The sequence below is a fragment of the Saimiri boliviensis genome, chromosome 3 (genome assembly GCF_048565385.1).
Source record: "Saimiri boliviensis isolate mSaiBol1 chromosome 3, mSaiBol1.pri, whole genome shotgun sequence".
Classification (NCBI taxonomy): Eukaryota; Metazoa; Chordata; class Mammalia; order Primates; family Cebidae; genus Saimiri; species Saimiri boliviensis.
In genome coordinates this window covers 116,041,321-116,068,256 of record NC_133451.1, presented here as the reverse complement: position 1 = coordinate 116,068,256, position 26,936 = coordinate 116,041,321, and the positions used below count along the sequence as shown (strand labels likewise).

Here is a 26,936-nt window from a genome sequence, read left to right as displayed (position 1 = left end):
AGAAGGTCTTTTAGAGGAAGTGACAACTGAACGTTTTTCCAGGATAAAAGTAAAAAACGAGCCAGGTAAAGATCTTGGGGAAGAACATTCCAAATAAAGACATGGAAAAGGCAAGGGCCTTCACCAGGAGTGGGCTGAGAAACAGCAGAGAGTGTAGAGCCAGAGGACTGTGAAAGATGGCAGGTGAAGACAGGACACAGGAAAGCAGGGTCCGCATCATTCAGAACCTTGTAGGATGAGGAAGGACTTTGGACTTTATTTTAAAAGAAAATATGATGGGAATTCACTGAAAGTATTATACAGGGATGTAACAAGATCTTATATTTTATTTTAAAAATTGAGACACATTTATATACCATCAAATTTACCCTTTGAAAGTGAACCATTCGGTGATTTTAATATAGTCGCAAGATTGCCAACCTTTGCCTCTGTATCATTCCAGAGCACTTCATCACCCCTAAAAGAAGCCCCTTAGCAGACCCATTAATAGTGGTTACCTTACTTCCATGTTCCAGGCAGAAACCACAAATCTGCTTCCTGTCTCCATGGATTTACCTATTCTGGACATTTCACATAAATGGAATAATATAATATGTGACCTTGTGTATCTGGCTTCTGGCACTTAGCATAATGTTTTCTTTCTTTTGTTTTTTTTTTTTTAAAGACGGGGTTTCACCATGTTGGTCAGGCTGGTCTTGAACTCCCGACCTCAGGTGATCCACCCGCCTTGGCCTCCAAAGTGCTTGGATTACAGGTGTGAGCCACTACGCCCGGCCAGCATAATGTTTTCAACGTTCATTTATGTTTTAGCATGTAGCTGCATTTTATTGTTCTTGTAGCTGAATAATATTCCATTGTATGGATATGCCACATTTTATTTATTAGTTAGTGGATATTTGGATCATTTTCACTTTTGGGCAATTATGAATAATGCTGTTATAAGCATTTGTGTACAAGTGTTTACTAGCATGTATGTTTTCATTTCTCTTGGGTTTATATCTAGGAGTAGAATTGCTGGTTAATGTGGTAACTCCATACTTAACCTTTTGAGGAACTGCCAGACTGTTTTCCACAGCATCTGTATCAGCAGTGTATGAGGGTTCCAGTTTCTCCACAGCCTTACCAACACTTCCTATTTTTTTCTTTTCTCTTTTTTTCTGTTTTTCTTTTTTCTCATGGTACTCGGAAGCCCAGGATCAAATACTTACTATTTTTTATTTTTTGATTATAGACCTGTAGTGTGCACGAAGTGTTATTTTGCATTTCCTTAAGAACTAATGAAATTGAACATCTTTTTATGTGCTTATTGGTCACCTGCATATCTATGGAGAAATGTCCATTCAAATCTGCTGTGGTTTGAATATATCCTCCAAAGTTCGTGTGTTGGAAACTTGATCCCCAGTGCAGTGGTGTTGGGAGGTAGGACCTTTAAGAGGTCATGAGGGCTGTGCTCTCATGATTGGATTAATGCTATTATCAAGGTAGTAGGTTTGTTATTGTGGGAGTGAATTTCTTATAAAGCACAAGTCAGCTCCTTCTTGCCCTCTCACTCCCTTTGCCCTTCTGCCATGGGATGATGTGGCAAGAAAATCCTTGCTAGATGCCAGCCCCTTGATCTTGGACTTCCCAGCCTCTCAAAGTGTGAGGCAATAGATTTCTTTATTTTCTTTCTTTCTTTTTTTGTAGATGGAGTTTTGCTTTTGTGGTCCAGGCTGGAGTACAATGGCACAATCTCAACTCACCACAACCTCTACCTCCCTGGTTCAAGTGAGTCTCCTGCCTCAGCCTCCCGAGTAGCTGGGATTACAGGTATGCACCACTATGCCTGGCTGATTTTGTATTTTTAGTAGAGACAGGGTTTCTCCATGTTGGTCAGGCTGGTCTTGAACTCCCTACCTCAGGTGATCTGCCCACCTCAGCCTCCCAAAGTGTTAGGATTACAGGCATGAGCCACTGCACCTGGCCAGTAAATTTCTTTTATTACAAATTACCCAGTCTTAGGTATTCTGTTAAAGCAGTACAAAATGGACTAAGAAAATATTTTCTCATTTTAAATTGGATTATGCCTTTTTACTATTGAGTACAAGAGTTGTTAAAAATATATTCTTGATACTTGATTTTCATCAGATATGTGATTTGCAAATATTTTTTCTTTCTTAGTTCCTTGATTGTATCCATTGAAACACAAAGGCTTTAAATTTTGCTGAAGCCCAGTATATTTATTTTTTTTTGATTGCTTATGCTTTTGGTGTCATAGCATATTTACCTATTTACCTAATCTGAGTACATGAAGATTTACAGTTATGTTTCCTTCAAAGAGTTTTATAGTTTTAACGTTTATATTTAAATTTTTGATCCATTTTGAGTTAATTTTTCTAAATGGTGTGAGGAAGGATCCAAATGTGTTGTTACCCTGCATGTGGATATCTGGTTGAAAAGACTATACTTTGTTCCATTGGATTGTCTTACCATCCTTGTCAAAAACCAACTGACCACTGATGTGTATGTTTACTTCAGGGCTCTCCATTTCATTACATTCATTTATGTGTTTATCCATATCCCAGTAACAGTGCAAGCTTGATAGCTATAGCTTTGTAGTATGTTTTGAAATTGTGAAGTATGAGTCTTCCAATTTTGTTCTACCTTTTCAAAATTGTTTTGGCTATTCAGAGTCTCTCAAAATTTGGTATGAATTTTAGAATCATATCATCAATTTCTACAAAAATGCCAACTGGGATAACTTATGTTTTAAAAGTAAAGCTATGGCTGCTGTATGGAGAATATACTATAGAGAAAACAGTTATGAGGCTACTTTAGTTGTCCAGGTGAAAGATGAAAGGTGGCTTGGAATAGGGCATGTATCCCCAAACTTTTTACACAGGGGGCCAGTTCACCGTTCCTCAGACTGTTGGAGGGCTGCCACATACTGTGCTCCCCTCACTGACCACCAATGAAAGAGGTGCCCCTTCCTGAAGTACGGCGGGGGTGGGGGCGGATGAATGGCCTCAGGGGGCTTCATGCGGCCCGCGGGCTGTAGTTTGGGGGTGCCTGGAATAGGGTATTAGCCATAGAATTGGTAAGGAGTGGTGGGATTTTTGAAGTTACAACTCCCTGAGTTTACAGGTGGATTGCATATGGGGTGTAAGCAAAAGAGAAGAGTGAAGGACGAGTATAAATTTTGACCCAGGCAACTGAGTGCTGTTTTCATTTGCTGAGATGGGGAACCCTGAAGAAAGAGAACAGGTTAGGGCAGAAAATAAATTATTTTCTTTGGGACATGCTAGGTTTGAGATACCTATTAGAAATTCTTGTGGAAATGACAAGTAGAAAATTACACATACATATATATGTGTGTATTTATAATTATGTCTATATCTGGGAAAGATCAGAGCTGAAGATTTGAGTTAATGTACAGATGGTATTCAACATCTTGAGAGTGAATGAGGGTAAATAAAGAAAAGGATGTGAACAGAGAAAAAAGATTTGTAGACTGATTGTGGGGTATTCCAACTTTTAGAGGTTGGAAAGAGTAAGTGGATACAACAAAGATATGGACAATAGAAAGCCAAGAAAGTTTGTGCAGTATCTTGGATGAGAAGGGAAGAAAATGTTTCAAGATCGAAGCAAAACTGTGTCATAAACTGAGAGAGTGAGTAAAATGAGGACTGAGAATTATGTATTGGAGGTCACTGAAGAACACGTTTTCAGCAGTGTGGAGACAAAAGAGTAGAGTGAATTTGAGAAATAACAGGAAGGAATGAAGTGAAAACAGAAGACTCTTTTCAAAGGTTTTTTTCCCCCCTTAATTTGTTTTCCGGACAGAAAGTTTTATGCAGAAATGTAGCAAGATTAGAGACTTCCATTTCCAGCCAAGATGGAGTAACAGGGACCTTTTTTACTCTCCTGCATAAAATAATGGAAAAGTGGACAAAACATATGAAAGAGTGGTTTGAAAGACTCTAGGAATCAGGCAACAAAAGACAATGATACCTCAGAGCCAAAAACAAATGAATGAGCCATATGACTACCGAAGCCTACTGCCTCTCCTTTCAGCCCTCAGCAAGGGAAAGGGGCAGAGCCCAGGAGGACTCAATGAGTCGAGGTGTTGGAGCTGAGAGTCCAGGGAGACCAAGGTAGCTAGATTTTACAAAACAGAGAGAGCCACACACAGACAGGACAGAATTTTAGAGATCTGCAGAGGGTACCCTTGATTATTTGGCTGAGAATTCATTATTAGCACATGGTCCCACTGAAAGGGTTGGAGAGAACATTGCCTGGTACTCCCATAGCACTGGAAATAGTGCTCTTCCTTCCAACCAAAGTGGAAAGCATCACGATGTGCATGGCATTTGTTATAGGACATAAAGGGATTTGCCCCAGTAGCGAGACTATCTATAGACAAAACATTGCTATAGTCCAGCCTAACATATTTTAAAGGCATGATTCAAAATAATCAAATCATTGCTAAGTAACTTCACAATATCCTAGGATAAAACTCAAGAATACAGGAATATAAATACATCCAGCACCTTTCAAGGTAAAATTCATAATGTCTGACATCCAATCAAAGATTGTCAGATTAAAAAAAAAGAAGCAAGGGCCAGGCGCGGTGGCTCAAGCCTGTAATCCCAGCACTTTGGGAGGCCGAGGCGGGTGGATCACAAGGTCGAGAGATCGAGACCAACCTGGTCAACATGGTGAAACCCCGTCTCTACTAAAAATACAAAAAATTAGCTGGGCATGGTGGCGCGTGCCTGTAATCCCAGCTACTCAGAAGGCTGAGGCAGGAGAATTGCCTGAACCCAGGAGGCGGAGGTTGCGGTGAGCCGAGATCGCGCCATTGCACTCCAGCCTGGGTAACAAGAGCAAAACTCCGTCACAAAAAAAAAAAAAAAAAAAAAAAAAAAAAGAAGCAAGAAAATGATGCCCACAATTAGGAGGTAAATCAATCAATCAAAACTAGCCCAGAACTGACACAGGTGATACAATTATAGACAAAGATTCACTATTATTATTAGTTAACCTTATTAGGTATTATTATTAGCTATTATGTCTATACAATATGTTTAAAAAGTTAAATAGATATATGGATGATATAAAAATACCAAATCATTACTTATAGAAATGAAAACTAAAATAGCAGAAATGAAAATACACCAGACGGGATTAATAGCAGATCAGACATTGTAAAAGAAAAGACTAGTGAACCGGGCTCTGTGGTTCATGCCTGTAATCCCAGCACTTTGGGACGCCAATGTGGGTGGATCATGAGGTCAAGAGTTCGAGGCCAGCCTGGCCAAAGAGACCAGCTTGGCCAACATGGTGAAACTCCATCTCTACTAAAAATACAAACGTTAGCCAGGCATGGTGGCACGCACCTGTAATCCCAGCTACTCAGGATGCTGAGGCAGAGGAATTGTTTGAACCTAGAGGTGGAGGTTGTTGTGAGCCAAGATCATGCCACTGCACTCCAGCCTGGGTGACAGAGACTCTGACTCAAAAAAAAAAAAAAAAAAAAGAAAAAAGGAAAGAAAAGACTAGTGAATGTGAAGATATAACAATAGAAACTGCCTAAAATGAGACACACAGAGATAAGAGAATAATAATAATTGAAAACTGAGCAGAGTATCAGGGACCTGTGGAACATTACATATGTAATTGGGAGAGTAGCCTGGGCGACAGAGAGAGACCCTGTCTCAAAAAAAAAAAAAAAAAAAAGGGAGTGCCGGGCTCCATTATCTCACCTCTCTTCACAGCAGCCCTGTGGGGTAGGGTATGACTGTATCAGCCCGTTAACAGTTGTGGAAAACTAGACTTAACAGAATTAGGCTACTGCCTGTTGTCGCATCTCAAGAAGCATCAGAGCCAGAATTGAAGTCCAAGTCCATGTGCCTACAAAGTCCTTCCCCTTAACAATCATTTTCTGTCATAGCACATCCCTTTGAGTGAGAATTTTTCCTGGCAAGAGTAGATACATGCATGTTTTCCCTCTAATTCTCATTTATTTTAAAGACCACATTTTGACAATAATAAAGAAACTCAGAAGAATGAAAATAATTCACAGTTCCAACATCCTGTTCAGCAAGTGTTTTCATTTTTCTCCATTTCCTTTTGACCCTTATGCATACATACATATTTTACATAGTTGTAGATGCAACTTTATTTTCTGCTTTTATGCTTAATGTTATACCAAACATCTTTCTTGTTGCAATTTAGTCTCTGATAGATGCACAATATTCCATTTTGTTAATGTGCCATAGTTTAAACAATCACCCGTGAGGGACAATATTTGTTTCCATTTGTTTCCAGTTTCTTAGCTTTTTAAAGGATGCTGCAGCAAACCATTTTGTTTTCCTCCCATCTTTTGCTACTTTTTTCTTAGAATAAATTCCCAGGAGTGAGATTACCAAACAAGAATGTGAACATGTTTATGGATTTAATCTTTAAAAGGAAGTGAAATTAAGAGAGTTTGTATCTTCGATCACAGTGGATACATTTCACAGCTGGCAAGAACAGATTAACTCCATGAATTATTGTTTAGGTGGAGCAAAGTTAAAGACAAGTGGGAATTGATTGCTCATGGGGACAGGGGTTCTTTTTGAGGTAGTGCAATGTTCTGGAATGAGATAGAGGTCATAATTACAGGACTTTGCCAATGTGCTAAGAACATTGAATTGTATGTGTACTTTAAAGGGATGAATTTTGTGGTATGTGAATTATATACCAATGAAGCTATTATTAAAAATTAAAGGAAAAATTTCTGACACTCTTAGTAATAGTTTTAACCTATTGCTATAGGAGAGTTCTAGATTTGTTTTTGTATTTGGAGGCAGCATATAATAATGTGGAAGAGCGTAAGACTATCAGGGTTTGAACTGTAGGGTCATGACTTAGCTGCCGCGTGACCCTTGGCAAGTGCTATAGGTTGGGTCCTCCAGAATCCGGTGCCGAGACAGAGTTTGGGGTGCAGGGTATTTGCAAGGGTCAACACAGGGCAGGCCCATGGTGGAGCAGGACTGGGCAGAGAAAGGGGTGGGAAGGAGATACTGGCTGGATGCAGCTGGCCCGGGGGCCCGACAGTCAGCACGCCTACACTGGGCTGAAATGGCCAGACCTTTACACACAGGCCTGGCTCCTAGGCCTGCTGTGTGTGGCCTGGGAAGCCCCTCATTTAATGAGGGGCTCTGTATCTAAGGCTGACCTGAACAGCTGGCAGCAGAAGGCTCACGGCATTGGTCCCCTCCCCACAGCCAGGCAACAAGGCCAGGTCTGACAGGGGTGTGGGTGGCACCCCTCTGTGTCTACCACAGCAAGTTGCTTTCACTGCTTTTGCCTCAGTTTCCTCACCTGTAAAATTGAAATGATAACAGTGTCTACCACTTAGGATTGCTAGAAAATTAAATGCAGTAACTTCTAAGTATATATGAAGTACTTAGAACAGTGCTTGTCATATAATAAATGGTCAAAACATACTAGCTCTTGTTATTTTATTATTACTCTATTGAATAATATAGTCAGCTTTGTCCAGACTATGCTAAAGAATTACTGTGCAGCATATATACTGAGAAGTCTGTGAAGACTTAAAGAAAAGACCTTATTTTTTGAAGCAGTTTGAAGTTCACAGCGAAATTGAGCCCTCGCTCTCACACTTGCATAACCTCTTTCAATATTCCGAAGACTTTTTTTTTTTTTTTTTTTGAGATGAAGTTTTGCTCTTGTTGCCCAGGCTGGAGTGCAGTGGCATGGTCTCGGCTCACTACAACCTCCACCTCCCAGGCGATTCTCCTGCCTCAGCCTCCCGAGTAGCTGAGATTACAGGCATGCACCACCATGCCTGGCTAATTTTGTATTTTTAATAGAGACAGGGTTTCGCCATGTTGGACAGGCTGGTTTCAAACTCCTGACCTCAAGTGATCCACCTGCCTCGGCCTCCCAAAGTGCTGTGATTACAGGTGTGAGCCACCACGCTCGGCCATTCTGAAGACTTTTAAGAAAAGGGATGACAGGTTTCTGAGATGGCTTAGGTGTGTGTTGAGGCCAGAATCAGCCAGACCTACCAGGAGTGAGGCAAATGATGTTGTGAAAGCTTCCCTGCCTCCAGTTCCCCATGATCTGCCTATGCTTGACTGATATATCTGTCCATTCAATTACTCTTTGTCATTAACAGCTCTGTGTGGTGAGGATGGGTTTATTGGACTCTCTTACTATCACAGTTAACTAGAGCAGAACCTCTCAGGAAGTGAGGTTTTGATAAATAGATTAGGGTTCTGGAATAGGAGGAGCTACCTAGTGCAGGCATTAGGGGCAGTGGGCCTGATTATCACAAAGAACAGAGCGTGTGCATTTATGGGGAAGGCAGCATGGGCCCATGCATGCCCTGTTTGCAGAGCTGTGTGGGAGGATCCAGAGAGGAAAGGGATGCTCAGAAAAGGTGTTGGTAGGTAGGGAGGGGCCTTTGTGTAGGCACAGCTTTGCCTACGGATGACCGAGTACAGTTCTAGAGAAGGAAAGGTAGCTTAGATTTTTACTTTTAAGTTTTTGGGTCAATTTCAGTGTCATCCACATTGAATAGCAGAAAATTTTTCGGTTGAAGCAGCTCTGTTTTTAAAAAAACTTTTAAGGCCCAGTGCAGTGGCTCATGCCTGTAATCCCAGCACTTTGGGAGGCCGAGGTCAAGAGATTGAGATAGTTATAGACAACATGGTGAAACCCCATCTCTACTAAAAATACAAAAATTAGCTGGATATGGTGGTGCGCATCTGTAGTTCCAGCTACTCAGGAGGCTGAGGCAGGAGAACCGCTTGAACCTGGAAGGCGGAAGTTGCAGTGAGCTGAAATCATGCCATTGCACTCCAGCGTGGGTGACAGAGCAAGACTCTGTCTGAAAAAAAAAAATTATACTGCAGATGGACTTTTTGTGGGGGTGTACCTTCTATGAATTTTAATACATGTATAAGTTCATCCCTACAAACCATCTCCATAAACAGGATACGAAACAATTCCACTACCAGACAAAAGTCCCTGTTCTCTATCCTTGTGGGCACACTAACTTCTCACAACCAGGATCTCTTCTTCATCACTACAGCTCAAGACAGCTCTGCTTATAATAATCTTGCCTTTAATCTTGTTGGAGTTTGCAAAAAATGTGGGCTTTGTCCCCAGAACAACAGAATATACATTCTTCTCATTGTCATGTGGCACTTACTCTAAAGTTGATCATATAATTGGAAGTAAAACACTCCTCACCAAATGCAAAAGAACTGAAATCGTAACAGTCTCTCAGACTACAGTACAACCAGATTAGAACTCAAAATTAAGAAATTTACTCCAAACCACACAACTACATGGAAATTGAACAACCTGCACCTGAATAACTCTTGGGTAAAAGATGAAATTAAGGCAGAACTCAAGAAGTTGTTTAAAACTAGTGAGAACAAAGATACAATATACCAGAATCTCTGGGTTGTAGCTAAAGAAGTGTTAAAAGGGAAATTCATAGTACTAAATGTCCACATCAAAAAGCTAGGAAGATCTCAAGTTAACAACTAAACATAACATTACAACTAAAAGGACTAGAGAACCAAGAGCAAACCAACCCCAAGCAGAAGACAAGAAATAACCAAGGTCAGAGCAGAACTGAAGGAGATAGAGATGCAAAAATCCCTTCAAAAAATTAACAAATCCAGGAGCTGGTTTTTTGAAAAAATTGATAAAATATATAGACCACTAGCTAGACTAACAGAGAAGAAAAGAGAGAAGATTCAAATATACGTAATTAGAAATGATAAGGGGGCTATCACTACTGATTCCCCAGAAATACAAACAATTACCAGAGAATACTATAAATACCTTCATGCACATAAACTAGACAATCTACAAGAAATGGATAAATTCCTGAACATATACACCCACTCAAGACTCAACTAGGAAGAAATTGAATCTCAGAATAGACCAGTAACAAGTTTTGAAATTTAGGCAGCAATAAATAACCTGCCAACCAAAAAAAGCCAGGACCAGACAGATTTACAGCTGAGAATTCTCCCAGAGGTATAAAGAAGAGCTGGTACCATTTCTACTGAAACTATTCCAAAAAAATTGAAAAGGAAGGATTCCTCCTCAACTCATTCTATGAGACCAGCATCATCCTGATACCAAAACCTGGCAGAGACACAACAACAACAAAAAATAATAATTCAGGCCAGTATCCTTGATGAACATTGATGCAAAAATCCTCAATAAAATACTGACATACCACATCCAGCAGCATGTAAAAAGGCTTATCCACCACAATCAAGCATCCCTGGGATGCAACATATACTAATCAATAATTGTGATTCATCAGGAAGTTCAGGTGTAAACACGCTGAGATGAAAGAGCTGCTCTGAGGGCCGCCTCAGTGAGTTTCCACTGACAGTCGCATAGAAATGGCCAGATCTGAGTTTCAAGTGAAAGGCCCATTTGATTTAACTTTTAAAGCAAATGCATTTTAAAAATCACAATATGGAAAATCAGTTATATTTTCCATCTCTCTTTTTGTTTTCCTTTTTGGAGATGGAGTCTCGCTCTGTTGCCAGGCTGGAGTGCAGAGGCATGATCTTGACTCACCACAACCTCTGCCTGCTGGGTTCAAGCAATTCTCCTGCCTCAGCCTCTCGAGTAGCTGGGACTACAGGCGTACACCACCATGCCTGGCTAATTTCTGTATTTTTAGTAGAGACTGGGTTTCACCATGTTAACCAGGATGGTCTCTATCTCTTCATCTTGTGATCCGTCCGCCTTGGCCTCCCAAAGTGCCAGGCATGAGCCACCGTGCCCTGCCAATTAGTTGTGTTTTTAATTCAGGCTCATGTTGAATATGTCTCTTAGGGGTTCCCAATGTTAGTCCAATGGTTAATTTTATTGGACTGATATCCACGCCAATTACCAGTCACTGGAATGTGGTAGGCACTGAATAAATATTTGCTGAATGACTCTGTTGAATATTTCCTGTTTTCAAAGTGTTGGAAACGTCTGTATCCCCTGGACTCTGGCTGGGAATTCAAGACAATATCTTATTGACAATATCTTGGGTGGGCTTAAGATGCAAACTGTGAAGTGGCTGCATGACTGGAGACCCCTGTAAATCCATGGTGTCTGATGGGAGGATGGGAGGAAGTGGTACTACTTGCTACTTGCTTTAGTGACTTTGCACCAGACTGCTGGTTCCTCTTGTCCACTCTTCAGAGAGTTTCTCCAAAATCCAGCTGCAATCCTCCTTATGCAGTCATTGCATTTTTGTATCACACAGTTAGTTAGAACCATGCAGGAAAGCTCTAAACCTCTGAAAATTGGCTTCCTGAGTTTCTTTTGTGACTTTGCAACAGGGCCTGGAAGTGTCACAGGGAGAATAAGCTTGAGCTTCTCTGCTTCATGGCAGGAAGCCATTTCAGCTCATTGTTACCAGCTCAATCCGGCCTGGGCACCAAAGTATTATGTTCCTAATCATGCAGGAGCCTGTGCATTCAATTAAAATGTTGTGTGGCTTTCCAAAAACCACCAGTTAGGATGACTGCATTCCCTTAACTCAATTGGGCCAGATGGCACATGTCCTAAAACTTGCTATTGTCTCTTACTAGCAGTTACTTCTCATCACCCAGCATCCAAGGAAACAATCCTCGCTCTGTGGCCATTATTTCTTCTGTGGACCCTTAATTCTCACCGTGTGTTTTCACAGCATCCTGTGCATGGAGCATGTTGGGTTTGAATGTCATGGTTATTGAGCAAATTTGAAAATAAGTGGGTTTGTAGGAGTCAGAGCGCGAGGAGTAGCTGGTCTAGTGACAGGAGTGGGAAGTTAACGGACTGGAGGAGGGATGAGTCATAGCTGCTCTGAGCTTCAGAAACGGCTCAGCCTGGCCGGCTGCGGGCACTCGCCTCACCATTTTAGTGAGTGAGTCTGTCCGTATTCCTTCTAGTGGGGTGGTACAGGAATGAGTTGGGAAGTCCTGAATAGGAAACTCCACATTTAGAAAATGTACCTTAATATCTCAGTTCCACTCAGGAACAATCGGTGAGGACCAGTCATTAGGCTGAGCTGACAGAGGGGACCTGAGGGAGGAGGTGCCAAGATGGCACAGGCATGCATGCGCAGAGTCGCACCCTTTCTGGGAGAGTTGCACAGAAGGATCTGCTGATACTGCATATTCAAAACTAGGACGTTCCTAATGCTTCGTCATTTTCTCAATTCAGACAAGCAAAAGTTCACATGTACACTTTTGCACCGCCCCCTTAAATGTGTTCAGAGGAAAAGGTTCATAATAAAAAGAAGCTAAAAAAAGAGGCCTAAGTGATGCGGTTGGGTTTCATCAGCACCAGCCTAAGATGAGGGACGTCACTGGAAAGAAGCTCAGAGATGTGGAGAAGAGAAGTAGTGTCAGATTGGAGCAGCTGTTCAGTGTATGAAGGACATCTTTGGGCAGGAGTTGTCCAGAGAGACCCCTGGATGTCACAGCTGCCTCAAGGACTCTAAGATCTGTGATCTTGCTGAGGCTGTCTGGTTAGGTTCAAAGGAAGAGAGTGGCTGATGGAATATTCCCTTTCCCTTCTCCTGGCTCTTCCTCCTTCCTTTATCTTCTTAGTATGCCTTACAAGGATCTTAAATGGTCACTCCCTTCCAGTTTGAAGGGCGTTATTGTAAAAGTCCCTTCAGCTCTTGGGCAAATGCAGTGAGATGAGGATTCCCGACAGATGCCTGCGAGTCACAGCTTTGCGTTAAGACATTTACTATTGGGGTCCTGGTGTCCCACTCTGGGAGACTGCAGGCTTCAGTCCTACCTTGTCTCTAAGGTGCTCCACACACCAAAAAAGATACCATCGAACACCTACGTGACAGCTGACTTTGGCATTCAGCGTGTTACCTGTAGAAAGTACACTGTGACAGATCACAGAACCTCCAGTTTGGAACACAGAGAGGAAGGGGCTCAAATGCAGCACCTCTGTGCACCAAACCCTCTTGTGTAACCTTGTGTCCTAGGCCCCAAAGGGCACCCCTCTCAAGGACTTCTTGGTTCTGTGCAAAGTATTTTGCTGAAGGTTGCCACCTTGCCACCTGAGTCCCATCTGAAAGGGGAAAAATGAAATGGCTATATGTGACAACCAAATGGCATAAAGCAAGACCTTGACATTTTGATTCTATTCCGTCTCTAACAGAAACAAAAGCGAGACAGAAGAGGTTGAAGACAATGGTAATCATGCCATGACTTCTTTTTCTATAGATTTCCCTAATCTAGAATCATGACTCAGATATTTCTCCAGAACACAACTAAACGCCATGATTTGACATTTGGTGTTACAGATAATTGGTGCAAGTGTTTGGAATGTGGCTAACTTGGTGCGGTCAATTCCGAATAATTTGAAAAGAAGAAAAAGTGATAGCCTGGCAATAAACCAGCATTTGGCCAATAGTTGTTCCTGAAGTGCATGAATAGAAGAGGTCACGGGATCTACGGAAAGCCTGCCGGGACCTCTGATCCCATTAAATGCCAAGTCTCACCCCAGTATTGCCGGGTTTGCTGCAGCTAGCCTGCCAGGTGGACTTCCAGGTGAGCCTACCCCTTCTCCTGCCATCCATCTCAGAACCATAAAGAACAGTTTGAACTCAGGCTGATGGAGTTTTGTAAAGAAAATCACTTTTACAGCTAAAATGTTAGCATTTTGCGGTATTCATTAGCTCATTCCTTCAATAACATTTATTGCCTACTGACCATGTACACTACTTGTGAGTTAGGCATTCACTTCTTCTAGATGTTCAGCGTTAGATAAGAACACTGAACAATCCCAACTTTTCTCTCTCCTTTTGCCTAGAGGGAATGAGGATTTTGCAGTCCTCCTCCTGAATGCAGGTATTTCCTTCTTCAGAAATAGGGCTGTAGGCTGCTCTGAACAGAGCTTTGTCATCTCGAGAACAGCGTTTTTCAAGAACAGCTCTGCTAACTTGTGCCCCTTTCTTCTCACATTCAAAGTGGATTCTGTAGGTATGGAGCTTAATTGGAGAACTATTTTACATTCATCTGATAGGTGGCCCTTCACCAATTCTTGGAAGTGGAAAATATTTTGCTTTTGGTCTAAAGCAGCCCCAGGGACAATGCGCAACATTCAGCCTCTTGCACAGAGTGGCCAAACAGCTGCAGGTTCTTACAGAAACTGGAGCATATTTTGTATTTAAAATGAAATCCCTGCACCTTACAGCAGCTGCAAAAGCATCCTTGCTGTGGAGAAAAATGGCTCTCAGGAGCCAGGGCCTTTGAAAGGTTACACACGAGGACAAAGCCCTCCTGCTGGAAGGCAGGGGAACATTTGCCTGCATCCCACAGTCATTTCATGTGAGATTGTTGATGAAATTTACTTATTTGGGGTTCCAAATTTCCTTCTCCAAGGGCTTGTGTCACATCTGCCTCCTCTTGCTTTTGAGAAGGCCAGTCATGTAATGAGCCATAACTATTAATGAAGATGCTCATGAAATAAAGTACTAGATATTTAGAGTTTCATCCTTGCTGAACTTTTCTTGATTAGCATCAAAATGGCTGAAAGGATACAAAGCCATAACTATTCCAGATAAGGCTTTAATTGTAGAGCACAGGAAAACCGAATTAACTATTTGCCCAAAGCACTTGAGGGTATATTTTTCTTGCCCAGCAAAAAGAAAACCCTGATCCCTAAGAATTCTGCACCTGACATGTCTCTTAACTTGCAAGAAAGGAACAAAGGTGGCATTTGGATGAATGAAAGTGAATGCCTAATTATTCTTGTAGGAAATTATCTGCATGTTTTCCTGACATTCGTGTGGCTTGCCAAGCCTTTCATCGTGTTCTCACCCACATGAAATTATTTGAACATTTTGGGAAGAAAACAAGTGACAATAGTGGCTGTTGCCATTTTGCAGATGAGGAAACTGAGGCTCCAAGATGTCACATGTCTGAGAACTGAAGAAAGTTCTGAGCCAAAAGTAAGGATTTAACCTTTGTTGCTTCCCTAAAAGAACTGAAGCAGTTTGTCAGTGCAGCTAGTACTTACGTGAGAGTGCCATGACATAAGATTGAGGAGAAAGGGAGTAGAAAGATTTAAAAAGGAGCTGGGCACAGTGGCTCATGCCTATAATCCCAGCACTTTGGGAGGTCGAGGTGGGCAGATCACCTGAGGTCAGGGGTTCGAGACCAGCCTGATCAACGTGGAGAAACCCCATCTCTACTAAAAGTGCAAACTTAGCTGGGCGTGGTAGCACAGGCCTGTAATTCCAGCCACTTGGGAGGCTGAGGCAGGAGAATCACTTGAACCCGGGAGTTAGAGGTTGTGGTGAGCCGAGATCACACCATTGCACTCCAGCCTGGGCAACAGAGTAAGACTCCATCTCAAAAAAAAAAGAACAGAAAATTGAATAAAAGGGTGGAACTGACCCCATCAACTTTATAAAATTAATCAGAGAATATGGAAGGGGGAGACATTAAAATAAACCCAGCTTGCATCACATTCAGCATTGACCATGAGGGTAGCCAGCTCTGATCTGCTTCCTCAGAGTTGTCTGAGGAACAACTATTGTTGTCCTAGGATCATGTAGACCCTGTTACAAGATTATAGTTCCCCTTAACTGCTCTATAGAAAACAACTTGAGAATTATGAAACATTCAGTTGTGTCTTTGAGCTACTCCTTTAGTTTCTGCATCTTGATGAAACTACTGTCTCAGCTGGTCCAATGGACCCCACAAGAGGCTGCCTCACCAAAGAATGCAGTTTTCACATCCTGATGATTTTATCCGCCTCCCTGACCAATCAGCGACCCCAATTACCCATCCCTTGCTCTTCATGGTCCCCTTTAAAGCCCCAGCCAAGAACTCCTTGGGGAGATGGATTTGAGAGTCTCCACCCATCTCCTTGCTTGGCACCCTGTGATTCTCAAACTTTCTCTGCTGCAAACCCTGCTGTCTCTGTGTAATGGATCTGTTACTGCACAATGGGAACATGAACCTGTTGGTTCTATAACAAGGGACCGAGAGTAACCAGAGGGGTTATGCTAAAGTGTGGCTCAACGCAGCAAATCAGCCCCATGTGCCTCAGAATGAAAATATAACAGCTACATGCGCTAAACGTCACGGTTTCTCAAGATATGATGCATCAGCACCCTTTGGCTGGCACCCAGACAGGACACTAGGCATTGCTTTTGGCTGATATGTGGGGCGCACCATGTATATCAGTCCATGGATGTCACTAAGGCAGTCACAACTCAGAGATAAGTTAACCTCTCAGACTACAATGAAGGAGAATCAAAAGGGAGAGGGTGAAGTCAGAATAATGAATAATTAGTAAATTACTGACTGAGGAGAGATGTCCCCAGTGAATCAGTGTGTTGTATCAGGACATCTGTAGTAACTTCTGTGAGGCTGAACATAGTAAGCATATTAACCTAGAAGACCATGAATCTGTTGTGCTTGCTTTATCTAGGAAAGATTGACTATTAAGAGCAGGAGATAGGTAGACGTAAACCCTCTCCAGAAGGAATGAGACAGCACTGGGGGCTGGGTGGGAAGGGAAATGACAGTCACTGGTGCACACAGCTTGGGGCAGAAGCTTCAGTAGGTGTCACCAGGCCTGTGGGTCTCTGTGCTCTGTTTTCTTATTCATCCAGTAGCCTCTAAGGGACCTGGATACTGGAGGGGGCTGCTGAGGATGGAGTAAGTAGTCTTTGGAAAGACCTAATCCTTGTAAAGTAACTGGCTTCCTGGTTTACAGTTCAGGTCTTTGGTAGATAGTTATATAGCTGTTGCTTTGTAACAAACACTCACAACTTTAGAGGCATGAAAGACCAAAAATCATTCATTCTTATTATCTCTTACAGTCTGGGGATTACTGGGGCTAGGACTTCAGCTGGGGCTTCACCACATGGTCAAGGCTTCCTGATGGCATGGCCACTGCTTTCCAAGAGAGAGTGTCCTGAGGAAAAGCCAGCAGGAAACTGCATTGCCTTTTAGAATCTAGTCTCAGAGTCACAGAGTGTCACTTCTCCGATCCTCTCTTGGTTAAAGCAGGCACAAAAGCCCATCCAGGTTCAAGGGGAAGGGACACAGACTTCACCTCTTGATGGGAGATGACAAGATCACTTTATGAAAAGAGCAGGTGGGCTGGGGGGTGCTCTTGCACCGTGTTTGGATAATGTGGTCCACCAACCTGTCCTCTGGCAGCAGTCACCCACACCCTTCCCTCTGCAATATACTCATCTCCTCCCCAAAGACCCCTCAGTCTTTCTCCTTTATGGCATCAGGACAGGTCAGGATGGAGTAAAGCCAGATGTCCCCCACTCGCTCTGCCGTGCAGACACCCCTGTTCCTATTTCACTGACTAGAAGGAGAATTTCTCCTGAAACTTTTCCTGTCTTAACCACTTAAGCAGTTCTGGGTTTGGCTGCCCTGCATCTATGTCAAGAGACATGAAAGGGGAAAAAGAGGAAATTCCCCACCTGATTCATCTTTCTTGGAGTTTGGCTGTCCCTCTCCAACCCACCTGCTATTATTTCCTTGAAGATTTCCTATTAAGTTGCTTTACATATCCACTCTGGGATTCTTAGAAGGAACCCGTTGGGGAGCTACATGGCATTGGCTCTCTCTATCTTAACTGGAACCAGAACCACAAGCCATTTCTTAATTTTTGAGGTGTTTGCCATTTGGAGAGGCTGGGAATGGGAAATCTTTTTTTTTCTTTTTTCAAATCCTGCAAATCATGCCACCTTTATATTTCACCATTGGTTCCTTAGCTCATGCTCATTCTCTCTCTCTCTCTGTTTTTTTTTTTTTTTTTTTTTTTTTTTTTTTTTCTCTTTTGAGACAGAGTCTCACTCCACCACCCAGGCTAGAGTGCAGTGGTGTGACCTCAGCTCACTGCAACCTCTGCCTCCTGGGTTCAAGCGATTCTCCTGCCTCAGCTTCCTGAGTAGCTGGGATTACAGGTGCCAATCACCATGCCTGGCTAATTTTGGTATATTTAGTAGAGACGGAATTTCAGCATGTTGGCCCGGCTGGTCTTGAACTCCTGACCTCGTGGGCTGCCTGCCTTGGCCTCCCAAAGTGCTGGATTACAGGCATGAGCCACCGCGCCCGGCCCATTCTCTCTTACTTTGTTGCAGCATCCAGAAGCTAGGTGGCCCGCGTGCTGTCAGTTCCCTCCACACAGTCATGCAGCTCATTGATGCATTTTCTGTTTTCCAAGTTATCCTGGGTTTCAGCGTTGCTGAACTTCTCACCAGTACATAAACCTGTCTTTTCTCTTCCAGGTTTCATTCATATTTTCGTCATGTTTATTGAACCCCTTGCTGACACACTTCTCAAAGCTCTTCTACCTTCTATTCACTGCCCGGTCCCAAAGCCAGTGCCACCTGCGATGGTTCCAACATCTGTATCATTAAAGTTTGATTACAGACGCAAAACCACTTTGAGCAAAACAAGGAATTTACTTATTTATTTTTTTGAGACAGAGTTTTGCTCTTGTCCCCCAGGCTGGAGTGCAATGGCATGATCTCAGCTCACTGCAACCTCCGTCTCCCAGGTTCAAGTAATTTTCCTGCTTCAGCCTCCCGAGTAGCTGGGATTACAGGTGCCACCACCATGGCCAGCTAACTTTTTTTTTTTTTTTTTTTTTTTTTTGAGATGGAGTCTTGCATCAGCCTCCTGAGTTGCTGGAATTACAGGCGCACATCATCACACCCAGCTAAGTTTTTGTATTTTTAGTAGAGACTGGGTTTCACTATTTTGGCCAGACTGGTCTTGAACTCCTGACCTCGTGATGCACCTGCCTCAGCCTCCCAGAGTGCTGGGATTACAGGCATGACCCACCGTGCCCGACCTTTTCTTTTTCTTTTTTTTTTTTTTTAAGTAGAGATGGGGTTTTGCCATGTTGGCCAGGCTTGTCTCAAACTCCTGACCTCAGGTGATCTGCCCGCCTTGGACTCCCAAAGTGCTGGGTTTACAGGCAGAAGCCACCACACCCAGCCAAAAGCAGGAATTTATTAAAGAGATTAGGATACACATTGTTATGAGAGCTGCAACCTGCTGCCCCTGTGTCCTGAAGTGTGCCTGAAGTCAGCAGGGCTGGTACATGGGTGTGAAGTGGGAGAGGGCGGGCATGAGCCGCACCTGCAGGGAGGAGACAGAACCCCTGAGGGTGGATGGAAACTGACGCCTTCCGTGCCAGCCCCTCAGACCTCCCGCATGCCAGCTCTGACAATGGAGATGATCTACAGAAGAGCTAGTGCCCTTCACCATGGAATTGCTCATAAACCCGGGATTCTGAGAAGCTGAAGAAGCGGTTCTGGTGGGAGCTGAGGAAACGCAGGCACAGCCGCTGCCCTGTAACAATAAATGGAGCCAGTGAGTGTAGGGCATCCTGTGTGAGCCACCACAGCGCTGTCTGTGCTGGGCCCTACGCAGACTTTTTGACTGTAAACATGATTGCTGTTTCACTCTACCTTCCACACTTTGGTCAGATTTTCTGAGAAACATAGTTCCAGCCTAGGTACGCTGACACGGTACAAAGCCATCCCAGGAGCTGGCCGGGGAGGGATTATGAGTCCAGGCTGAGAATGCACAGGAAGCGTTTGTCTATTTATAGAGTAGGTACTATTTCAGGATTTATGTGAATCAGATGCAAAGAACTCAACCAAAGGTGGGGAAAGTTAGTGCTTAGAAATCAGTGACATTAGACAACCAATAAATAAAAATAGATACATAGAATAAAACTTTAATAAAATAGTACTGGGCCAGGCACGGTGGCTCACGCCTGTAATCCCAGCACTTTGGGAGGCCAAGGCAGGTGAATCACTTGAGGTCAGGAGTTTAAGACCAGCCTGGACAATGTGGTGAAACTCTGTCTCTACTAAAAAAAAAAAAATACAAAAATTAGCCAGGTGTGGTGGTGAGCACCTGTAATCCTAACTCCTTGGGAAGTCGAGGCAGAAGAATCGCTTGAACTTGGGAGGTAGAGGTCACAGTGAGCCAAGATTATGCCACTGCACTCCAGCCTGGGCAACAGAGCAAGACACTATCTCAAAAAAATAAAAATAAGTAATACAGTATTGAAATGATTAATAATACTATTTCAGCACATCCTAAACTGATCATGCAGATCCTAAGAGGTTTTCTGCGTGAGTTTGCTAGGGCTGCCATAACAAAATACCGTAGACCAGGATCTTTAAGAAGAGAAATAGATTTCTGAGTTCTGGAGGCAGGACGTTCAAGACCAAGGTATTGTCAGGCTTGGTTTCTCTGAATCCTCTCCTTGGCTCGCAGGTGACGGCGGCTGCTTTCTCGCTGTGTGTTCACATGGTCATTCATCTGAGCTTGCACACATGCAGCGTCTCTCTCTGTGTCCTAATCCCCTCTTCTTATAAGGACACCCATCATACTGGATCAGGGCCCACTTTCATGACCCCATTTTATACCTTGATTTGCATTCTAAAGGCCTTATCTTCAAATACAGTCACATTCTAAGGTACTGGGGATTAGATCTCCAATGTATGAGTTTTGGGGAAGCACAGTTGAGCTCATAACATTTTCGTTTTTTTTTTTTTTTTTTTTGAGATGGAGTCTCACCCTGTCTCCAGGCTGGAGTGCAGTGCTTGGCTCACTGCAACCTCCAACTTCCAGGTTCAAGTGATTCTCCTGCCTCAGCCTCCCGAATAGCTGGGACTACAAGCACGTGCCACCACATCCAGCTAATTTTTGTATTTTTAGTAGAGACAGGGTTTCACTATGTTGGCCAGGATGGTCTTGATCTCCTGACCTTGTGATCTTGGAAAGTGCCAGGATTACAGGCGTGAGCTGCCGTGCACAGTCAGCTCATAATATTTTCTATAGAACGATCAAGTTTGAGACATGCCACATGCTGTTATTTCTTTCTTGGAAATTTCCAAAGTCTACATGTATATGAATGACTACGCAAACTCCCGGAAAACATCCAGTATTCACCTTTCACACCCTCACTGTTTGATCCATTATTTATTGATAACCTTCCCCTGGCTTCCTTTATGCATTGGCTGAGCACATTGAGCTGCCGCATGGAAATGGCGATCTGCCGGCTGCCGCTGGCAGTCGGGAAGGGAAGGTGGCCGTGGGGAGAGCAAGCACAAGCTGTAGTCTCAAGGAGATGAAGTGGAACCCGGGGCTGTCTCTCATTAGAGCGCATGGGTCTCTGGCTTTGAAGATGCCTAGGGAGTTGCTTTGGAGGTCTGTGTGGAGAGACTGGGATTGGTAAGTGGGCAAGAGGATTGGCTCTTGCTGGGTGGAACTGCCTTTTCCATCTGTTCCAAGGGGACTTCTGGATTGCTGGGGCGCTGGCCTGCCCTGGCTCACCCACACTTACTGGCCAGGGTGAGTGGCCTCTCACCTGGCCTAACCTTGCTGCCTGCTTTGTTTTGCCCTTTGCAGGTGAGGAAAAGAGCAGAGCCGTGGATGCCAGTGGAGTGTGACCAGGCTGGGCAAGGACCCGCACAGAAAGGTGTGGACAGGCGTGATGGGTGGAGAGGGTGATAAGGCTGGGCCCTGTGCCATGAGCCAGTGCCCCTGCCACGCCCTGACCCCAGGCACCTGCATCATCAGTGTGGGCATAGCCGCCTCACCAGGCCTCTCCCGGCTCATGGCCCACTTTCTGCATGTAACTCCTACCTCTCCGACCTCATGCTAGCTCAGCTGTTCTGGCTCAAAGGTTCGCCTTTCTTCCTGAACACAGTCAGGGTTCTCTCTGTTGGCCCTGGACCCCCATTCTGAACAATTCCCATGGCACCAGCCTTCTCCAGTCCTCTGAATTAAACCCCAGACTCACTGTGAGACTTCAGCCAAGTGAAGATTCTCTGTACGCCCTGGCACCCGGGGAAGCAGGTGTTTCCCCCTCTTCCTGTCGTGCTCTTACTGTGAGTCATGTCCAGGTCCTCTTAACAGGGTCAGTCAGCTTCTCATCTCAGCTGTGCCGTAACACTGTATCTCTGCAGCCTGGTGAAGGTGACGGTGTTTTCATGAAGTGTACATCTCTGCAGTAACTGGCCTGGCACATTTGAATAGGAACAGCAGCTTGCTTTCATGCAGGGTACGGTGCAGATTGCTTTTCATGCATTACTTCTGCTTCTCACACCCCCCCCCCCCACTCCACCGCCCCGAAAGAGAGCATATTGTCCTAATTTTACCAAGCAGAAAACTGACTCCCAGACAGCAGCTTCACTCAGCCAAGGCCCGTCAGAGCACTGCCTGGGACCCACATCCCCCGACTCCAGGGCCGGGCACCTCGGGGCCCTCACGTGGGCCTTAATAGAGATACAGTTTATGTTCAGACCAGGCCTTGAGCCATGCAGAGTCCTCAGTCTCTCAGGACTTGCTGCATTTTCTTCTAAATGCCAATTCAAAAGTTCCTTCAGGCATGGTGGTTCATGCCTGTAATCCTAGTGATGCTGAGGTAGGGGCACTGCTTGAGGCCAGGAGTTTGACACCAGCCTGGGCAAGAAAGTGCGACCCCATCTCTGAAAAATAAATGAAAATTTAGGTGGGCTTGGGGTTGCACACCTGTAGTCCCAGCTGCTCCAAAGGCTGAGGAGGGAGAATTGCTTGAGCCCAGGAGTTTGAGGCTGCAGTAAGCTGTGACTGTACCACAGCACTCCTGTGGTGATGGAGTGAGACCCTGTCTCGAAGTAAAAAATTAGCTGAGCATTGTGGCGCACGCCTGTAGTCCCAGCTACCTGGGAGGCTGAGGCGGGAGAACTGCTGGAGCCTGGGAGGTCAAGGCTGCAGTGAGCCATGACTGCACCACTGCACTCCAGTCTGGGTGACAGAGTGAGACTGTCTCAAAAAAAAAAAAAAAAAAAAAAAAAGAGGCCCTCAGACAGTAGCCTTTGTCATGAAACTCCTCTTGGTATTCGCTGTACTCAGTAACCCTGCAACGATTCCTATCGTGAACCCCATTCACCGAATTGCTTTGGAAAACATACACTTTCTAAATCAAAACTGTCATGTAAATGTGAGAGTTATCCTTACCCAGGAGGTCTGGATGCGTTTCTCTCCCGGTCTGGCTTCGATCTGTTATCCTGGCAGCTTCCTTTTTCAGAATCTCCCTCTCTCGTCTCTGCCTCCACAGTCGGCCCCCACCCCGCATGTCACAGAATGTATTTGCATTCTAAGCGACATCCCTCAAACCTCACATGTATCTTTTTCTCCTATATATATTTAAAATAATACCTTTAAGGACGTGCCAACTTGATTAAATGCTCTCGAGATGCTCACAAAATCATGGAAGTTGTCCATGGTGGTATTCCTTTTCTTTTTTCTCCTTTTTTTTGAGACCGAGTCTTGTTCTATCACCCAGGCTGGAGTGCAGTGGTGTGATCTCGGTTCACTGCAAGCTCCATCTCCCGGGTTCAAGCAATTCCCCTGCCTCAGTCTCCTGAGTAGCTGGGATTACAGGATGGGTGCCCGCCACCATGCCCAGCTTATTTTTGTATTTTTAGTAGAGATGGTGTTTCACCATGTTGGCCAGGCTGGTCTGGAACTCCTTACCACAGGTGATCTACCCGCCTCAGCCTCCCAAAGTGCTAGGATCACAGGCGTGAGCCACCGAGCCTGGCCTCATGATGCTATTTCTTAAGCAGAATTTTGTGTTCATGCCATTGAGAAAGGGCGAGTAAAATATTTTGTATTTCTTTAAGACTTCGTTTAAAGAGCAGTTGTAAAAATATTTTCTCACCAGATCCTTAAACAATCTCTAAGAGGATTAGGCCGGTTGGTATTTTACAGATGAGGAGACAGGCTCAGACTGCGTGGGTGACTTGGAGCACCTGCAGCTGATGTGGAGAGAGGTCTTCCGAGCTGAAGTCAGTGCACATTGTCTACACCACACTGCACTACACGTGGTGTAGACAGTGTGCACTGACCTCAGCTCGGAAGACCTCTCTCCACATCAGGATAAATGTGGCTTTTATCCAGAGGGCCTACTGATATCCTCTTTAGTGAACCAGTGCCCTGTAATCAAAAGCAAACCTCATCTTCTGTTGGAAGTCCCACGTCCACAGTTCCATTAAGAATTCTGGGCTGTGGCAGCAGTGCTGGAGCCGTGGGGAGATTCAGGCCATCACCCCGCCTCCCCTGCATCCCGACCGCCTTCGTCCTCGGACCTATTCCAACAATCTCTTAAAACACGGTAGATTACTATGAAGTTCTAGGCGTGCAGAGACATGCCTCACCCGAGGATATTAAAAAAGCATATCATAAATTGGCACTGAAGTGGCACCCAGATAAAAATCCTGAGAATAAAGAGGCAGCAGAGAGAAAATTCAAACAAGTAGTGGAGGCGTATGAGGTGCTGTTGGATGCTGAGAAACAGGAATCTCTGACAAATACGGCAAGGAAGGTCTAAATGGTGGAGGAGGAGGTGGAAGTCATTTTGACAGTTATTTGAATTTGGCTTCACATCCAGTAACCCAGATGATGTCTTCAGGGAGTTTTTGGTGGAAGGGACCCATTTTCATTTGACTTCTTTGAAGACTTTTTTGAGGACTTCTTTGGGAATCGAAGGGGTCCCTGAGGAAGCAGAAGCCGAGGGATGGGGTCGTTCTTCTCCACGTTCAGTGGATTTCCATCTTTTGGAAGTGCATTTCCTTCTTTTGATACAGGATTCATTTGGGTCACTGGGTCACGGAGGCCTCACTTCATTTTCTTCTGCGTCATTTGGCGGTAGTGGGTTGGGCAACTTCAAACCGATATCAACTTCAACTAAAATAGTTAATGGCAGAAAAATCACCACAAAGAGAATTGTCGAGAATGGTCAAGAAAGAGTAGAAGTTGAAGAAGACAGCCAGTAAAGTCCTTAACAATAAATGGTAAGGAGCAGCTGCTGCGCTTGGATAACAACTAATTCAACGCGTGCACTTAACAGAAGCGTTAAACTATAACAAGCACCATTTGAGGATTAACGGGAACATTTTTTTGAAGATTTCAAATGAACTCGACTTTCAGTACAATTGTACCTAAAGTATTTATAAGCAGGTCATTGGAGCCTCTATTTGTCATAGACTTTTGAATTTATTGTTAGGACCACATAATAGGACCATTTTTTTTTGTCTTTAAAATTGTTGTAAATCTCTGTATGCACTTTGCTTTTTTATTAAACATACTCCAAGGTGAGTCTTGACTCTTTAGCGTAGGACAAGATGGAACACGAACACCAGCATGGACCTGCTTTTCATTGTGTCTGAAACGTGAGCCACGTAGTGTCGGCCGGCTGTGAAGTTAACATTGCCAGGACGAATCTTCTACAGAAATAATTTCCATTTCTTTCAGTATTTAGTGGTGGAAGATATTAACGCATTGATGGTAATACAGTTCTGGTTTAATATAAATTACGGGATGTTTTCTAGCTGTGCATGAATGCTGGCAACTTAGTTTTGACAATTGTTTAAATATGTAATGTTAAGCTTAGGTTTCAAAAACTAAAGCTGGTAAACTGGGTCTTTGTCATTTGCTAAAAAAAATAAATAAATAAATGCAAATGTGTTGGTGCATTCTTCCCGAGTGGGAAAAAAGAAAAGAATTCTGGGTTGTGCTTGCGGGCTTGCTGGCTATAACGTGATGGAGATGTGGCTGAAATGACCATGGGGAGAGTTTCAGCGACATCTTGTTTGTTCCCCCGAGTCAGGGATACAGAACACACAGCCTCTTCCTTCAGCTTCTTAGTCTCCTGGGTGCAAGAGGGAGGAACGTCCGTTTGTATCAGGGGTGTCCACTGTTTTGGCTTTTTCTTACCTGGGAAGAAGAATTGGTTTGGGGCACACAAAATACACTGACACTAACGATAGCTGATGAGCTAAAAAACGATTATAAAAGAAATCTCATGATGCATTTTTTTTGAGTTTCTCTCTTGTTGCCCAGGCTGGAGTGCAATAGCGCCATTTCGGCTCACCTCAACCTCTGCCTCTCAGGTTCAAGCGATTCTCCTGCCTCAGCCTCCCGAGTAGCTGGGATTACAGGCATGAGCCACCTCGCCCAGCTGATTTTTGTATTTTAGTAGAGACAGGATTTTGCCATGTTGGCCAGGCTGGTCTCGAACTCCTGACCTAAGGTGATCTGTCCTCCTTGGCCTCCCAAAGTGCTGGGATTATAGGCATGAACAATTTCACCCAGCCGATCTCATGATTTTTTTTTTTTTTGAGACAGTCTCACCCTATCACTCAGGCTGGAGTTCAGTGGCATGATCACAGCTCACTGCAACCTCTGCCACCTGGGTTCAAGCAATTCTCATGCCTCAGCCTCCCGAGTAGCTGGGACTACAGGTGCATGCCACTATGCCAGCTAATTTTTGTATTTTTAGTATAGATGGGGTTTCACCATGTTGGCCAGGCTGGTCTCGAACTCCTGGTCTCAGGTGATGTGCCCGCCTCGACCTCCCAAAGTGCTGGGATTACAGGCATGAGCCACCACACCCAGCCCAATCTCATGATGTTTCAAGAAAGTTTACAAATTTGTGTTGGACCACATTCAAAGCCATTCTGGGCCTCATGCAGCCCCTGGGCTGCGGGGTTGGAAAAGTTTGATTTATGCCAGTTGCAGGAGAACTCACTAGGCTGATGGAGTTCAGAACCCACCGTGGCCTCAAGAAAGCTTTTCATTCCCTCACTACTGCCAGATAAAAATGAGAGACTCTGAAACCAAATCCCTCTAGGCAGGGTTTGGAAACCGGTCACTTGTGAAAGGAGATACAGTCTGATGGTATATGACCTGGTTTTGTCCAAGTTAAGCTAGACTTTATGAGAACAAACCAGCCATGTGAGAAACTAGAGAAGAACAAACCAGGAATAGAGACTGGGAAACAGGCAGCCCTGAGGAAGGAATGCACAGGGTGAGTTTCAGCAACAGAAAGAACTTCAGTATGGCTAAAGCGGAAGT

The 26,936-nt window shown here is 44.1% G+C and overlaps 1 long non-coding RNA gene and 1 pseudogene across 3 annotated transcripts in view; both read left to right on the top strand.

The window, feature by feature from the left end:
• LOC120363548 (uncharacterized) overlaps positions 1-23,882 on the top strand; it is a 29,444-nt gene extending 5,562 nt beyond the window's left edge. Inside the window, exons 2-4 of one of the 3 annotated variants that reach the window (XR_012516937.1) lie at positions 1,687-14,983; positions 21,444-21,513; positions 22,004-23,882. This is a non-coding gene — a long non-coding RNA (uncharacterized LOC120363548). Of the gene's footprint in view, positions 1-1,686 lie in introns of all 3 variants that reach the window. The other 2 variants (XR_012516935.1, XR_012516936.1) reach the window with 2 other exon arrangements.
• A 307-nt stretch (positions 23,883-24,189) lies between these two features.
• Positions 24,190-25,543, top strand: LOC101043981 (dnaJ homolog subfamily B member 6-like; annotated as a pseudogene).
• The last annotated feature ends 1,393 nt before the right edge of the window (positions 25,544-26,936 follow it).